Source organism: Rhipicephalus sanguineus, chromosome 10 (genome assembly GCF_013339695.2).
Source record: "Rhipicephalus sanguineus isolate Rsan-2018 chromosome 10, BIME_Rsan_1.4, whole genome shotgun sequence".
NCBI classification, from domain to species: domain Eukaryota; kingdom Metazoa; phylum Arthropoda; class Arachnida; order Ixodida; family Ixodidae; genus Rhipicephalus; species Rhipicephalus sanguineus.
Genome location: NC_051185.1, coordinates 10,201,136 through 10,219,982, shown reverse-complemented (window position 1 = coordinate 10,219,982; position 18,847 = coordinate 10,201,136).

Genomic DNA, 18,847 nt, shown 5'->3' with positions numbered 1-18,847 from the left:
GATGTTAGGAAGGGCATTTGAGAAACATAATACCAAGTACTCCGTTTTAGAGCGCAGCTCTTTGGCGCCCGTTCCTCCTGGATCGAATGGGATTTGAACCCGGGTCATCTGCGTGGCAGTCCAGTATTCTACCACAGAGCCACGCTGGTGCTTGAAACTCCCGTGGAAAAAACCCCTATACAGGCGTCATGTCGGGCAAGGAATCGCGTTGACTTATGTAATATGGCGTGGCAGAAGAGTAAAATAACAACCAGTCATCACACAACGCTAATTGCGCAACGAGTGTGTGGTTTAAAGCTTCCCATCTACTGCAAAGTGCTCAGCCATAATTATTCATCGTCATCAGCCACATGCGGCATCAACAAAGTGCATATAATACCTTACAGATGTGTGGCGGGTACCTCGCTTATCCGCAGAAAGACGAATAACGGTGTAGGGGGTGCTTCCCTAGTTGCCTCAAGCGAGTTTATAACGGGCTCTAGAAAGGCTTCCAGCTTTCGCTGGGACGGTGCTGCGCGTTCCGCACAGGCCTCGCGTTTTAGAGCGCAGCTCTTAGGCCCCCATTTCTGTGTTGAGCGGCGTCGGCGTCGGCGTAACCGATAAAGTGAACGAGGACGAAAGAGAGCGAACGCGGAGTCTGTGGACGCGGCCGCTCGACGTGTTGTCGATATCACGAGCCACTGGTCTCTAACCTCGCTTTCTTTCACCGTCACGCGCGCTGTCCCCTAGGGCGAAGCTCGTGTGCATGCAGGGCTGGCACGTGCACTGCGGCTGGTTTCGCTTTTAGTGACGGGGCTGTCGGCAGTTCGCTTGGTTCGCGGCGCCTGCAATGCACAGAGTGGTGTGCGTAGCGCTCGTGCGCTGTCGGCGTTTCGCTTGGTTCGCAACGCCTGCAATGCACAGAGTGGTGTGCGTAGCACTCGAGCATTGGCAGTTTCTGTGGCAATATGGGACGAATTTTAGATTGCTACGACTGCGGAAAACCAAAACTTCGAACACAGTTGGCGTTGCCCCAAGACGAAGCTGGGCTCAGAATTCGTAATCGTCGGTGGATTTCTCGTGAGCGTCCCCACGCGGCCTTTTATGCTATTTTCCATAGGCACTAAGTTTTCTATTGTTTGACCTTAACGTCCAAGTTGACGATCACTCATGTTCTATTTAGCTTTCAGGGGTGCCGCCTGTACCGTTTTTACACAGGGTGTTTCACGTAACTGGAACCACATATTTACAAGAAAGCGGTTAACATCATCTGAACAAAACCAATGACATGGTTTACCGTCATCTGGATCTTGTTAGGGCATTTTTATATATCGCTTAATTTGTTAATTAAATAAGATGAAATATACAAAATTTCTTTTATTCACTTTAGAGCCAAGTGTCCTTCCTTACGTTGTAGAAGGCATTCCAAATCGACCGATCCAATCTTCTGTAGAAACGCACATGCTGGGAAGTGATATTCTCCGGCATTTAAAGAAAGCCGGAGAAATATGACCACGTTAGGAAGTTGGACCCCAGCAATTAGTAATTATGACCACGTTACTGCCCTCGTGCGCTACCGTACCGCAGCGCTCTCAAACGTGCTTCGAGTGCAACAACGGGCGCGTGGACTGTGGCGAAATGAGCGGCCGCTGCTCTAGCCATCGTCTCCACAGTGCGTCCACGTTTCGTGTTGCCATACATGGCAAGCAAACGCCATCGTCCCTGAGAAGCGATAGCATGAAACTTCGCGCACCGGTTGTTTCGATCGAAGATCGTTTGAGAGTGCTGCAGTACGGTAGTGGTTTGATTTCATATTTCCCGGGCGTCCTTCAAAAGCCAGATTGTATTCACCACGCAGCATGTACATCGCCACAAAATAATACTAATAATAACTGAATGGGTCGTTTTTAAATGCGCTGTAGGCGACGAAGCGCACTTGGCCCTAAAGTGAATATTAAGAATGTTGCATAATTACCGTTAGTTAATTAACGAATTAAGCAATAAAGATACTACAACGAGCGCACATGACGATAAACTATATGCCGTTGGTTTCAGTCAGTCGTGGTTAACCACTTGTTTTTTTAAATATTTGGCTCTTTTTACGTGAAACAATCGGTATACATATTCCCTGTGATTGTTTAATACGGAATCGCCCTGCTATTTAACTTACACATATTCGTCTTGCTTTTTTAGAGCACCATAAAGTTGTTGTTCTTTTATTCTTACAAATAAGGAGATATGCAGAGCTAGAAGTGGCAATAGTGTGAATAGCAGGGATATACTGCGACGTTTTGTGGGGATACGTCTGAGATGTTTCTGGGCGGCACAAGTCCTCTCGGAGAAGAAATGGTAAAAGATTGCACGTTAGTGAATATGCTGCTAACGAACGCTTTACGCCAGCAGATAAGTAGAATATGAAAAATTACTGCAGGTACATGCAGTCAACGAATTGAGGGCGCTGACTTTGTAGTTATCGTTTTCACACGATGCGTAACAAAAATATCGCTACCAGCGTTGCTGCTGCTCTCCACCTGTCGGGTGATGTGGTATTACGAAAACGGTAATACGCTTACGGACAAGCTAAGACTGCACAGCGGCATTTGTGCCATCGTGCGGAGACATGACGTTCTTGCAAGTAGATGGCAACCCGCTAGCTGGCCGCCAAGTAGAGCAGCGACAGCCATCAATCACAAAAGCGTCAAGTGAAAACCACTGACAGCACAGAATACAAAGAGATGTCGTGTTAATCAGCCAAACAAATCCCAATAAGTTGTTGCAGAACGAAACTAGTATGCTTTGAGCAAGTAAGACATAACTTTTGGGATACAAACAGGTATTTCATTAAAGTTAAACAAAGTTGGTCGCAGTTAAAGAATTTTCAATTAAACACTTTTGTGCATGCTGCTTCTGGATCTATAATAGCAAATTTGACAATGTATTGAAGTATCTTAAGATACAACTGGGAAGCACCGTATCGGATACGATAATTCCGGATGTATCTTGTATATGTATCTCAAATACTTCTTGCCCAAGTATCTTGTATCGTATCGCGATACAATTTCAAAGTATCTTTGCCCAGCCCTGAATATACGATATGTGGGACATAAAGAATGAGTAGAGTCATAGTCCAGTACATACAGGGTGACCACACCGCGGATAGAGTCCATACAGATAGTTTTCTATGCACTCACATATATGGTCTCTATGAGATATGTTCATTAATAACATAATACTATAAAAAGGAGCAATTATGACAGCTATAAACAGTTCACTAAACTTGCGTGCATTAAAAAATCCCGAAAAGCTCTCACTGCGAGCCTTTGATTGTCAGGATGTGCCTCAGTGACGATCAGATACTCAACAGGAGTGTCACCACGAGTCACAGTCAGAGCCCGGATGGTACTTAACACCAACCACAACGACAACAAAAAAACCACAAATCTCGAACAGCCGCAACACTGAACGACCTTCTCCTGTTAACACGCGCTGTACGCTAAATTGTGCAACTTTCTTTGAAAAAACAACGAAACCAAAAAAAAAATATAGTTAAACCAAGCTGTACAATAAAAAATTCGGCAGATCCCACGTACCGTGGGAATCGATGTTGTGCCTGTGGCGTAATTTTTCATATTGGGCGAAACGTTACGGAAAGACGCTAGAAAAATATGGAAGTGGTTTACGCACACTCATATGTTGAAGAGTCGCATTTGTATTATATAACCAGTTGTTTACAGTTGCGTAACGATGGCAAGAGCAACGTGGGTGTTACCAACACCAGACGCGGTAAGCTGATGTGTAGTGCTTATTTTCTTAAATACCGGAAAGCGCGATTCCGAACATGACAAAGAAGGAACACAGATGCACGGGACAGGCGTTACTCGCAACTAAGCTTCATTCAGGAAAGCTTCCCTAGATAAATACATGGCCAAGTGGCACGCGCAGGCGCACTGCTCGTACGTTACAGTCACAGTTACAGTTGTTATGCTTATATTTTTCCTTTATGACGGAGAACGCACGCACGTTTCACGAACCCGTGTATATGTGTAGAAGGGGTTCTTGACAGTTCATGAACAAGGTCATCATCACCGTGATCAGTCAGCTCTAGCAGCTGGACCGTGGACCGGACTTGTTAATCGGATCCGTTCGTGATAGCGGCTATGAGGAGTCTAAGTGTAGTGAAGTGCGAGGTATAGTGCAGGTGGTGGAAATCCTGAATTCCTCTTACGATGAAATGATCTATGATGCCTCCTGTCGTGGACGTGGCAGCGAGGTCTTCTGATGCCCTCTCCACATCCAATCCGTGTTTCACGCAGTATAAGGACCAAGCGTTGTTGGGTCTTGGTAAATTAATGTTGAAGTCACCGGTAATGATGAGAGGCCTGGTACTCTCAGCATATTTATTGTAAGAAGCATTGACGCGGTTTTTGCGTAATCCACGTGGTGCACGTTGCGGGCCACGTGGACGAGTGGGTGGTAGTAGAGCGTCTTCCAGGGGTGTTCTGTCTTCAGTTTCCTCACTTTTCTTGCGTGCGCCGCGGTGGTGTAGCGGTTAAGGCGCTCGACTGCTGACCCGAAGGTCTCGGGTTTGATCCCGGCCGCGGAGGTCGCAATTCGATGGAGGCAAAATGCTGAATGCCCGTGTTGTGTGCGATCTCGGTACACCTTAAAGAATACCTGATGGTCAAATTTTGCGGAGCCCTTCGCTACGGCGTCTCTCATATCATATCGTCGCTTTCGGGCATAAAACCCCAACAATTATTATTATTATCACTTTCCTTGCGTGTCAATGTGTGTGTTCGCCGTTACTGTATTTGTTGAGACTCTGTATCACCTGTGGCACATACCCGCATAATATTAACTCTGGTTTACGGGTATGTGCCACACGTGACTGAGAGAAAGGGTTTCATGACGTACGCGACAGGTATTTTGCGTTATTCATGTCACGACCAGTGAATCGTGTTCGTCATACACTGATCCCCTGCTATGCCAATTTTGGTATATTACAAGTTATGGAGACGACCAGGAGAGCGCCCAGGCGTAGGCGGCTAGATAGATAGATAGAAAGATAGATAGATACGTAGATAGAAACTGCCAAAGTGCCGGAGGTTCGCTAAGAAATGCTTCGCATTTAAAACATTATGACGGTGATATGTAAAAAAACGCGAGTTATGAGAAAGTTGGGGCATCCAGATGCGCTTCCCCTATTGCGAAAAGCGAGATACCGCGCCGAGAAAGGTCGCTCATTTTACCCTCTTTCTAGCCTGGGGCCAGTAAATCAGATATCGGTTTTTATCTCTGTCTTTTTGTGTTTTATGGTCCGACCTAAGCCTCGTGGCCAATCCGGTGGAAATCCTTATTGACGTCGCTCGAGCGTGGTGGGTAGCAAAGCGGAGATGGGCTCGGTATTGTGTAACGCTGCCGGTGGTCTTGTTGCCAGCGCTTTACGTTGGGCCTCGAGGGAGCAATTTAGAAAGTGGGCGGGCAACTTTGCCCTCTTCTTTCTCGCCTTACAGAGCGGAGCCTTTAGCGAGAGCCACCCTCACTTTCTACGCGCTCTCCGGAGCTTTTTTTGCTCCAGCTATTCCAATAAAGGCGGGCTGCTGGCTTTTCTTTCCCAGCACTTGCCACGCCCCGCGGTGTCGGCTTCCCTACATCACTGTTGATACGCTGTCATAAAAGAGAGAATTGCGTATAGGAAGCTGAATCGATATAGCAAGTGACGCGCTGATTTCACAAAACAACTTTAAATTTACGTCTACACATGCAGAAAGAATGTCATGTAACCTATAATAAAATGCATTCTAAAAAGACAGGGCGTGCAAACACGGACAAAAGAAAGAAGTCAGGACACCACCACTTTCTTGTGTCCGTGTTTCCACGCCCTGTCTTTTTAGAATGAATACTTACCAACTAGCTCAGCTCTCTGTTATTCTAAGCTCCATTTATAATAAAAAACTCATGCATCCGCCTCAGTCGACTCGAAGGCGAAAGCCATCTTCTTCTTCATTTTCTCGATGTGTTGAACCTCCCGCGCCCCCCTCCGAAAGCTTTCTGTAACTAACGTGGTTTTGCAATGCCTCCAGGATCGGAGGCATTGTAAGCTTTCTGCACTTTGCCGTGGTTTGCACTGCCTCCGGGATCGGCCCACCTTTGACCCAAGCAATGATGTCATGTGGTTACGGCACCATGTGACATTACCGCAGGCTTATCTGTTGATGACTTTGGCTTAACTCCCTCTCTCTGTGAGCGTAACTCCGTTTTCCAAGGTATAAGTCGTCGGAGTATCTGCTGTATGTGTTTTAACGCTGTCCGTATGCATGGAGCCCTATACTACGCAAGGAGCACTAGTAACAGTGCACCGTTATGGTTCCCATGGAGATAACAAACACTCACGAAGGCTTTAGCCCTGATTTAGGCTACCAAGTCGCGCGTAATCCTCTGTACTCGGATAATACGCGGTGATCACGACCGACTCTTATCTTGTGCCTGTGCTTTCTGACCTTATTTTTCTACGTCTTCCCAAGATTACGATCTCAAATGTGGTGGTTTGATACATCCCTGCTGTATCTAATCTTTCCTCCCTCTCTTTTCCTAATTATAAAGCTAAGCGGTGGCATCACAAATCTGACAACCGGATATTTGCCTCCGGCTTACTAGACTTTAGAATTGTCATTTCAGTATGCTCTACAGAATTGCCTGCCTTGGTTCCAGCACAGCCACCTGATTTAAGGGCCCGCCCTCTTTCACCGAAATTTTGATGGAGTGGGGTGTTGTACCGAAAATAAACAATGAAAACAGGTGTTTTTCAATGTCCTCAACATCCCCCCCCCCCCCCCCCGGAAGAATTCCTGGCTACGGGCCTCCCTATTTGCCAAAATAAACCTTCACAAAATAAATTTTGTTGAATGTTAGCACTCGTTTTCGTCCCTTCTCTTTTCCTGTGTCAAATTTTTGCGTCACGTGAGCAGTTATGCATCAACAACAAGCCCGACTTCATACTCTTGAATGTCGTACGCCGCACGCACCATGCTTCGCTTGTCCCCCCCTCCCCCCGTCTTTCTCGATTAGGCAAGAGCTCCTGAATTTTTCCGCTTGAAGTCACTTTTTAAGGCGAAATCCATGCCTCATCAAACGCTAAAACTTACCGTCGACGTCCAGCGGCATCGGCGATAACACGAGTGACTCAAAAAGTCATCGACATCATGGCGTCACAGATCGCCAGAACCTGTGACTGCATTATGACGTCATCATGGCGTCACTGTGACGTCACGTAACGTCGTATGACGACGTCATCCCATGACATATCGTAGCTTGTCAAAGGTGGACCGATCACGAAGGCAGGCCAAAATCATGGTGAAGAGCCTCTGATCCCGGAGGCGGTGCAAAACCACGTTAAATGTAGACAGCTTTCGGAGGGTGGCGGGGCAGGATCAATGCATCAACTGAGAAGAAAAAGGCGATGGTATTAGCCTTGCAGTCACCTTAGGTGAATGAATGAGAAACCTTCTGAGTTTTTTTTTTCTCTTTCGTTTGCTATTGTGCTTGCAGAGGCTCCTTGTATCTTCTTTCCCATTATGTATCGCTCGCACCACATGGCTATTCTCTCCACGATTACTGGTTTTATGCTGTGTCACCACGCTTGTTCGTGAAGAGGCATTATCTCAGTATAGCAAGCGTCTAGCAAAGCAGCAACACTAAACCTTATCTACTAAGCTACGGTGGCAGGTAACCATTTCATTCCCACAATGTGGAATGTCCACAATGGTTAGGGACAGGAATATGCCGTACGAACGTGGTTCTTGAGTATAGTTGACATTAGGATGTAGAAATGGAGCTCGGCAAGCCCTGCGATGCGTCCGGTAGTCAACCAGTGATTTATGGCAGTTACAGAGTTTGCGCCAAGTGAATGTAAGGTTAGACGGCGACGACAGAGAAGTGGTTAGTGTGATGAGGTTAGGTAATTTGCACGCATAATGTGGTGTCAGCTGGCGTAAGTAAATAATTCGCCGAGACGTGTGAAGTAAGAAAGAAAAGATGATTTTAGAGGGATACTCAAACAGTATATTATAAATTGAGTTATTGTGCTGTTTGGTGGGTACATCGCGTGCATCTTGATAAGTATGAATTAAAAAACGCACGTTTAACGGAAGAGGCATTCATTATTGAGCAAGTCATCTCTTTTAGTCCATCCACGTGCCGTATTCTTGCTGCGTTCAGGTGAGGAGAAGCGAGGATGAGGAGGAGAGAGTAAAGCATAGTACACTCTTAATCTAGTTCCAGATAAGTTCCAGCTAGTAAGCGGAACTTTTTTGCAAAAAAGTTCCGCTTACGTAGGCGCAGCTAGTGCTCCAGATAAAGCTCAGCTATGCGGAACAGTGTTCGGTTACTTGCACTGGGCCCTACGCGCTCCAGCGTCCCACTTACTAGCTGGATCATAGTTCCAGCAGCTAGGTCTGTTTTAATAGCCCTATTCAACGCTTCTTGTAAAACGTGTATATATATATATATATATATATATATATATATATATATATATATATATATATATATATATATATATATATATATATATATATATATATATATATATATATGTTAAAAGAAATCGCAATGTTACAAAATCTATGTGAGGCTACAATTGTGATAGCTTTCGCCCATGCTTCACATGGGCATGATCTGAAAGCTGAAGCCTATTGCTGATGGCACTCAACCCTATGAAATACTACTCGCAGCATAATAGTACTGCTAACAAGGCCTGCTATTCCGGCTGGCAGTATAACATCAGTAAGATGTGTGGAAAACACTTTTGACTCTTTTATTTTGCAGAAAACCTTTTGCAGCATGGCGAGATGGAGACAAGTACAGCACATACAGGCAATGCAAGGCCAGACTAGAAACTCATGAGTAAACTATAGTACACAAGTCAGTACGATGAACATCAGCACACTTGGAATGAACACGAAACCTGCATATTCAGTTTTCAGCCCAGTCAGCCTTGTGGCTTGTCCTCGTGAGGCAGCTATTCAGCTGCTTCAACAAAGCTTTCAGCCGATGTGACATAAAGCATTGCTCAAATGTGTTGTTCTTTACTAGGATGGTTTGCGACAACCCTAAAGTTTGCCCAAACGCATGCGGATACGAGATCAAGTATGAAACAAAAAGTCAAACACAGAATCAGTCAACGTTCAACGGAACATCCAGGTAACAAGGCGCACAGTCTGTTTCTTGCATACAATTCTTTCTGATCCAGGTTCCATGATAACACACGGCCCTAGAAGAAGCTTGCTGATATCATGCTGGTCCTAAAAAAAGTTTATTGCATCCCAATGTAAAGCCTTATCAGGTAGCAGTTTTATAACATTTTCACCATAATATAACAAGCGCACTGATTTGAGCCACTCTTAAAGGTTGCAGATAAACATTAACCTCCTCAAATAATAAAATATATTGTCACATGTGGCAATCTGCACTGAATAACAACAAGAAATGTGGAAAAAAAAGCTTATTTGCGGGTTACGTTTTTATTTATTGTTATTCAGGGCAACTTTATACATTTATGACAGGCCACATAAACCATAAACTTAGAAGACTAGACTGTTTGGCGAGTTGGTAATTCATGATGAATGAAAATAGCGCGGACAAACGTAAGACAAGACAAAGAAGGCTACAGCACAAGCTCATACTAACAATTGAACTTTTATTAGAAAGAAGAAAATATATAGGAAGCCCAGACCACATGTTCACCACAAACAGAACCAAAACCCTCAGATGTGCGCGTCCAGGTACCTTATCTCTGCCTTATTTAACGCAAGGGAAGGCTTTGCCACACAGTCATCTCCAGCTTTCAAAAGGAAAAAAGCTTCAACGAGCTCACGTGCCGTCTGGTCCCTATGACGTGCAGCACTTTGGCATCAGACAAGCCAGGAGTATACCTACACTCACGGCAGTGCACGGCCAAATTTGACAAAGGCTGACCATTCAAAGATCGACGGTGGTCTTGCAGGCGCGCATTCAGACAGCGGCCTGTCTGTCCTATATAGCATTTACCGCACGTGAAAGGCACCTGATACACAACTCCCTTGCCACAAACCGAAGGGCTGTCCCTGTGTTTCACCTTACCTTCATGCCATTTCTGCGCAGTCCCGTCCACCTTCCTTTGAACCGCGGCGCATACTCTACCAAGCTTATTCTTAGCCGAAAAAACAACATCAATATCATATCTAGCACCAACCTTCTTGAGACGATGGGAAACACCGTGCAAGAAAGGGATGGGAAACACTGCGCAGAAATGGCATGAATGTAAGGTGAAACAGAGGGACAGCCCTTCGGTTTGTGTCAAGGGAGTTGTGTATCAGGTGCCTTTCACGTGCGGTAAATGATATATAGGACAGACAGGCTGCTGTCTGAATGCGCGCCTGCAAGGTCACCGTCGATCTTTGAATGGGCAGCCTTCGTCAAATTTGGCCCTGCACTGCCGTGAGTGTAGGTGTACTCCTCGCTTGTCTGATTCCAAAGTGCTGGCACGTGATAGGGACCAGACGGCACGCGAGCTCGTTGAAGCTTTCTTCATTTTGAAGCTGGAGATGACTGTGTGGCAAAGCCTTCCCCTGCGTTAAATAAGGCAGAGATAAGATACCTGGATGCGCACACCTGGGGGTTTTGGTTCTGTTCGTGGTGAACATGTGGTTTGGGCTTCCTATATATTTTCGTCTTTCTAATAAAAGTTCAGTTGTCAGTATGCGCTTGTGCTGTAGCCTTCTTCGTCTTGTCTTACGTTTATTCGCGATATTTTTCATCATACACTACAAAACTTAATGGACTGCAAAGGACCATTTATTTTAAGGTGTTTTTAAGTATGTTTAAGCTGTTCTGAATATCAAACTTATCTGTAGCAAAGCCCCGTTGGTGTGCTCACTGGCATTATATTTTTATTAGCCATTGTTCCTAGAAAGGATTAAGCACCTCAGTGCAATGAATTATTGCTACCTTATTTATGTTTCCTCCCAGGTGCTCACCATAGATATTAAAGCAAATTCTGATTTTTTAGGACGTAGATAGCTGTCAATATGAACAGAGCTGCTCAAGCTGACCTTTTCCAGCATTCTATGAAGTTCACTTTCCATAGAGTGCAATGATGCCCCAAACCTAATCGCAACCTCCATGCCAACTGAAAAGACAGTACACACGGCACTCATATGTCACATTCATTAGGCACATAGCTTTTCATAAAATAAATGTCTTAAGAAACACTCAGTGTATAAGTTTTTGAGTTAAAGTGGTTTGTGCTTGGGCACACTGAAAACTTCCATGAGCTCTTTTTAAGTTGGTGAAGCTTACATACTTTGTAACAGAAGCCCCATTTTTCCACAATCTATATTTCGCGAAAAACGGTTACTTTCAATCTATGTTTTTTTTTGCTCTCTTGTTTACAGCATAACTGTACGAATCACTGGGATTTGGCCTGTTCTAGTGATGTTTCCCGCCTTTTGCTTTTCATGCACCGTGCTTTGCAAAAGTACTATGCACTAAGCACGTATACTCAGGAGCCTGTGCATTGAAAAAAGCATGCGGACAAAGGTGTGAACGCTGCTGTTTTTCGGTAGTGAAATGAAAATTTAATGGAAGAACATTTCGTTCAGTAGCAGCTTAAGAAAAAGACAATTCACAAACGTGAAGCCATACATGCATAATGATACATGTTTATGGAGATATGCTTACCACAGCTGCATTCATAAGGTATACAGGGAGCTCCTCAACTGGATTTTGCTGCCGTATTTGAATGATTGCACGCAGCAACATGTTCATTCTTGAAAGATCAATTCGATCTGGGTCTGTGACAGTTTCTGAAATCGCCTGTGAATCAGTAAGAAATATTACGTAAGTGCTATGCCACAAATACCCGTGAATTAGGTCACAATAATTATTCAAACAATGGCATCCAAGATGCATGCCATTAATGCATCTGCAGAAACAATGGTATACGTGCAGTGCTCACTTAATATGAAATCAAAAATTTTTTCTCAGAGCAAATGAAAATGACCGGCAGGACTGGCTAAGAATTGTGGCCCTTACCCTTAGCTCACGCTGTGCTTCAGCGCACGAGATATCAGTTGTTAGTTCAGAAGTGTTAGAGTTCAGTGCAAAACGTGGTTTAATTCGCAATTTCCGGGTTTTTCTTGAGCTGCTGACTGAACGCATGAACCCAATCTGCAAAAGAACATATATTAAATACTAACATTAAAAAACCTACTATTTTGTGACAACTTTTTGGAAATGCCAAGAAACCAAATATTTTCTCATCGTTACATGCCAGAATAGCACTTTCAAATATATTCGGTGTTCACTATATACTGAAGCTGTGGCCAATTTTCGGTAGCAGAACACCACGCTGAACAAGATATAGCTGCAACATTAAATTGATTTTTCACTGTGCTTCATGACAGCTGTTGTGATCACGCAGTCACTTCATTTAAAAAAAAAAAAACAAAGCAACTAACGCTTTTTGATAACAACGGCCAGGAATGCTTCAAACAAGCTCACCCATCCAAGCTGCTGAAGTTCCTTTTCTTTCCATACCATTCGTGGATAAGCTTCATGTAGAGTTTCTGCAAAGGCACAGTAGTTCCACCTTCTGGCGGCAGGGTTAGAGCTTTCAATCAAGTTGTTCTACCTGAAACAGAATTTGTGTAATGCTCAAGAAGAGCCATAACTATGACTACGCCTCCCAGGAAAAGTTATACAATTTTTACTCACTCCAGCAATTCAGTTACTTCATCTCTTAGGTGTGCTGTCATGCGGCGGCGTGCCATAGTAAGCATTTCTTGGCCATGAAGCAGTGGATTTAAGCACGTAGAGAAAGAGGGAAGTTTTTATCCCACTTCCGACAAGATTCCCTGGCGGTTTCCTATGCATGGAATAATAAACACAATAAGTGACACAAATTATTAAATAATAGTTCATAGTCATTTTATTTTAAAACAAGACATCTGAAAAATGTTAACAGTAACGTTTGTCAACAGAAGTATTTTCACAAGCAATGATATATGGATGAATACTACAGGGACAGCTTTTCACTGGTCAAGTTTTACTTAGGCTCCAAATGTTTGACTTAAACTAAGAAATATAAATACAGCTGAGAGTATGATGAAACAATTTCTCAAATTATTAATAACCAAACACACTTTTTGTGCCCGGAACTTACATAGATCCACTCAACAAAATAATGAATACTTGCCAGATGCAGCCGTTAATGAAAGAGCCTAACAATAGCCAAGTACAATGCTGGTTAAGAAGTTGTAGGTCAATTGTTACGGCAAGGAAGCATAACAGCGAGAGAAACAATAAAGAATACAGCCATGCTTGCATACATACACAGGCCAAAGCAGTCAAAACTTTTTTTAGATGTGACTGTTTCATGGCTTGTCTCCCTCAAAACAAAACAGTTCAAATTTGAGTTAAAAAATTCCATGACCATAATATGGCAAACAAAGAATACATGCTTCAAAAACTGAACAATATTGACTATTTTCAAAAACCCGGCATCTCCAGAAGCTGCCTCAGTCGTTCACTTTAGGAACAACATTGTCGCACATTATTTTTTGCACTGATCGGCCAACAGAATTTTGTGAAGAAACTGGCAAGCCTTCGTGAACAAAGGTCTAGACGGGACAGTATGATGCGGCCCCCGGTACGACGCGACGACCCCCCAACTCGACGCGAGAACCCCCCCTCTCGACGCGAGGACCCCCCCCCCCTCTCCTACATCGTCACTTCTTTTATGGAGGTCGACATGGTAGTGTTGGCCTTAAATAAGGTTTTTGCTGTTAGCGTATGTTGGTAAACTGCAACCTCGTGACATGCGTGCTGAAAATAAACATGATTTTTACTTCAATTTTTTACATTATTGTAAATTCACCAGTTTTCTGGCACCCCCCTCCCTCCCCCTCCCCGCCTTACACATGCCGTCCGGACCCGCCGTGTCGACTTCGTGTAACTCGGCCCTTTGCCTCAAAAGTTTGCCGACCCCTGCTCTAGTCGGTACCGCCACAGCGAGTTCCTTATTACGTTAGCTGTAGTGGGCCATAACATGTTCACATAACAAAACTGAATGCTTTAAAAACGTATCTTGGTTGTGTGGGAAGTAGCGCTACAAAAAAATGATTTTCGGTTAAGTTCGCGCTAGGCTCGAGCGATTTTTGAAGAGATTGCAGCAGCAGTTGCACCAAACGATACCACACCAAATAAAAAAGTCGAACCTCGCATCAAACACTACGCTGAGCACTACGTTGTAGCATTTGCCACCGTAACTCAAGCTTCCACAACGCTCCGCTAGTAAACGCTTGTCGGCTATAGCACGCTCTTTTCTCACAAAACAAAATGTAGTCATGAAGTCTCTGAGCGCGATGTGTACCATTTCGCTGGAAAGACTGCAGAGGTCAGCCAGGAATGCAAGAAAGGCCAGCGCGAATTCTGCTAGATCGCTTACGAGCGCTATTATGGAAGCAAACAATGTCATTCACTGAAACTCTCCTACAAGAACTGTTTAATATTGCAAACCTCTCAGTGACCCGAGTTCACAGCTGCGCACACCTAACCTGAACAATGTCCCTGCCGTCAATGGCATTCTAAAGTTCGCAATTTCTCAGCTGATTTTGCACATAAAAGAGCTACATGGGGCCACAAATACGCTATTTACAATTGTCTGTGCGTTCACGCAGCCTTCTACAACACGCATAAACTTCTTTCATCATGCTGCGGTCGTTGAAAAGTTCAAGCCACACAAAACATTACGAGCTGAAAGCCAGCGGGCAGAATGGCGGAAAGCATGCCGGGGATCCCCATTTATTCCCCGACTCGTCACTAATTTAGAAGCAGTATAAACGTTCACCACTCACCTGAAGTGACCGCTGAATGAAACGCCTGAGCGTAAACAGAAAAACTTGTGAACGATGGTCCAAGAATATCCGGAACTATGTAGACAAGCGTGATCAAATCTTCGAAAAAGCACGCACGTTCACCGGCACAAAAAACGGCGGGGCGGCAGGCTCGGGCAAGCATCTATTGCTTCTATAGTGCTGTGTCTCAGTAAGTGGAACTAGCGAAGCATTTGCCACCGTAACTCTGTAGCCTCCACAACGCTCCGCTAGTAAACGCTTGTCGGCTATAGCGCGCTCTTTTCTCACAAAATGCGCTGCAGAGAGACACGGCGGCGCTGCAGTCGTTTCTTTTCCGGCATCAGTCCAGATCTTGATGCGCTTTGTTTCGTTGCAGCACTGTAGTGGTTTCGTAATCGGAGAAAGGGGTGCGCTGAAATGTAGTTTAATCTTCGTACGGACGCGCACGTTGCATTTTTTGTAGAAGGCACGACTGCGAAAGGCAGGTTACCCTATCACGGTTTAATTAAGTTTTTTTTTTCATTTTTATTCGCTTGCATTGCCACGCGGCTAAACATTCAAAATGAGTATAAATCCATGCACGAAGGACCGTTTGAGGCAGATACGACATAAGCCATTTGTCAAAAGTGTAGTTCATGTCCCCATTAACCTGGAAACGATGTGTCTTACTGGCTTTTGTATTTAGAGCTTCTGTTTTCTATATAATGTGAAGGAAAGAGAAAAAGGTGAGAACTGGTATAACAACTTACTTACGTCGGCGGAGATGAGAAATCCACGGCGGTTTTTTTTTTCTTTTTGTATACTATAGTTTTATGTGTACAAGTCGTCTAGCTTAAAAAGGCGAAAGGCGTACATAATCTATTTTTTCTTCGATATAATCTCGAAGAAAAAAATAGAGCGTGAGCGCACATTATTGCACAATTCTAGCGAACGGGAAAGTAATCTTAATGAAGTAAGATGTGATCAGCATTACCAGCTGAAAAGGCAGTATGAAATTGTCAAAAGTTAAGTAAGTCATCGCGTTGGCTAGTAAACTAGCTGGCATCCATGAACATAGATGTTCGCTCTGGCATGCATCCGCAATGCAGTAACGTCTCCGCGTGTTGCTATTCTTATGTAGCCTTCATGAAGTGGAAAATTCAGCGCTCAGAAATATAAGCTGCACGGCTATGCATGGGAGATGCTGCCAAGCGCTCAAATTATTAAGCCTATTCACTTGTTCCTAAATTGATGATTTTTCCCTTAAATTTATGAGTTTTTCTGCGAAGTTGAATATGGCTAGGTGAAACCAAAAGTAGTCCTTCCTGTGTATATATGTACGCAAGAACTGCTGACGTTTATGTGCCACAGAAAGTGGGCAAGCTATAGTCACCACTGGCCCACTGAATATAAAAAAGGGAACACACGGGCGTCAAACGCCAATGTAAATTTCTGGACAGACATGACTAATAATGAAGAAAGGCTTTAACCAGTAGACGGGATTAACCCCGTAATAAACATCGGGGCCGCACGTTTAAGGTTCGCTGGTTAACCATCTGTGCTGAGTGCTTGGGTGGCGATCTTTACCACATGTATATGTATTCGCATTATTTCTGATTATACCTGAAGTATACGTTAGGTGTAACATGAGGAATTGCGCATGCGGTCTCAGGACACACCACACTGGCCGACTCGTCACGTCCTTGATTAAAGTCTCCACATATGCGCATTAAGTATATGAATGGAACACACGATCCAGATACGACGTTGCCTCAGCGTCTGAAGTGGAACAAGTGGCAAAGCACGCCATTCGGTAACTGGAACCAATCGTTGCTTTAGGTTAAATATGACCTGTTCCACTTAACTAAGCAAAAACTAAAAGAAAAAACAGCTAATGTTCCGGATAAAGCACGTGAATCAACCCAGTTCCACATAAGACCCATGTCTGTTACGGTTAACTCACCTCGAACACTGTGTTAAGTGGAACCTATGTGGAACAAGATTAAGATATAGAAAGAAAGTAAAAGAGAGAGAACGAAAGAGGAAGCGAGAAATATATATATATATATATATATATATATATTGAAGAAGCTTTTCCAATGGGCCAAACGTACTTGGGAAGAGAAGAGACACAACTAAGCGTGTGTGTGGGGGCACAATCTGTGCCCCCACACACACGCAACGGGTAAGCGTCAAAAGAACACCGCCCCCCCCCCTTCTTTTTTTTTTCTTTTTTTTTTTCCTCCCTCTTTAAGTGACCGCAAAAGGCGCGGGATCGGGCTTACTCTGCCACGGATGCACCCCTCGCAGCAAGTAATTGCTGCCACGCAAGCAAAGCAACAATGCTCCCGACGACCTTCAAAGGCGCGCCGCGGAACCCGCGCTCTGCGTTTTGTTGCGCTTCTGCCATCTCAACTTTTTTTTTTTTTTTTTCTTCTTCCTCCCATTCTACGGCATCTGCTCTACTCCGCCGAAACGGCGCTTGTTTCCCGTTTCCCCATTCTCTTCTTTGCTTGCTCTAGCGAATGAGCGGAGAGGAACTGTTTGACACACTATACGTCACCGCTGACAACTTGACTGTTTTATTATTTCCTCTCTTTCCTTCCTTCAACTAAGAGTGCTCACGACGATTTTGGATGTTCGTATAGCGCTGTATTTGCTCATAAGCCCTGACGAAGACCGGTCCTCCGGTCGAAACCGTTGGCAAATAAAATTAAGACAACCGCTTAGTTGTGTCTCTTCTCTCTCTCTATATATATATATATATCCAGCTCCGCACTTCCTTCAGACTTGGCACCAATAGGGCGCAGCTGCCTTAATTTTTTGTTTTTTTGTTTTGTTTTTTTTTTTTTCATTTGAAAAGCTCGCATATGACCTCCGTCACAACCGCGCACTGAGTCTCAGCACCTCCCGCGTATTAATTGAACGCGCTTGCTCCGTCATTTCGTGGTCATAAATATTACAGCTATAAGTGGGAGAAATATAACCATTGCGCAGGGAGTCATTGAAACAGCGAGACGTAGTGACACTCGCGGTATTCTTACACCTGCAGCCAGTTCATATTCGCGCTTCCCTATCGCACCCTCGGGAAAATGGCCGTCCATTTGTATACCGCAACCCTCGAATGGCGAGCTCTTGCAATGAAAAAATAAACTGCAAACACCTCACGAACGCTTACGCCTCTTCCGTGGCCTGCACACTGAGGGGCCGAGTTTCTTGGTCCCTGGGAGAGCCGTAAAGCTTCCATCGAATTGCCGTGGCGCAAGCCTTGTGGGAAGTGTCTCGCTTCTCTGGGTATTATATGGGTGCGTCGTTGGAATATGTGACGAGATGGCGCCTTACTGGCTGTTCAAGGAGACCTACATTCAATAGCTTCGCCCATAATGGCCAGTTTTTACGAAACCACAATTATGGCCTCCTTCCTTGAAGTAAATTTTATTCATATTTATTCATGTTACCCTCAGGACCATGCAGCATTACCGGGACTTGTTAATAAGAAAGAAAAAAAAAAACGACCAAAGAAAACTAATGCAACAATGAAGCCAAAATGAACAATTGGAGACTCCTAATTGTAAAATGATCGCTGTGTACAGTCAGCAAAAGAACACCAAGGTGTCACTAAGGTGACACCAATGTGACATAGAAAAAAAATCCACGTATATCCACGAAGTGAATGACGAAGTCTGGGGTGAAGCTCGGATTGTTCGGTAACCGTGAATCTCCCGTGACTTTGCCCACTCTTCATGATGTAAATGAGTGACATGTGTGTCGAGTATATACATTTTATTGGTCATAATTCGTATGTCGTGTTGAGTTCTGGATTCCGTTTTCCTTTCATCATCACCGCTTTATGATCCGTGAAATGTAGAGTCAATGGTTCTTCGATCGGATCTAACCTGAAGTTGGCAAAGACAAGGTCTATGCACGTTCACCTTATGGTTGTTGGCTGTTTACAGCCATACGAAATGCATCGTACAGCGTACCGAGACGTCATA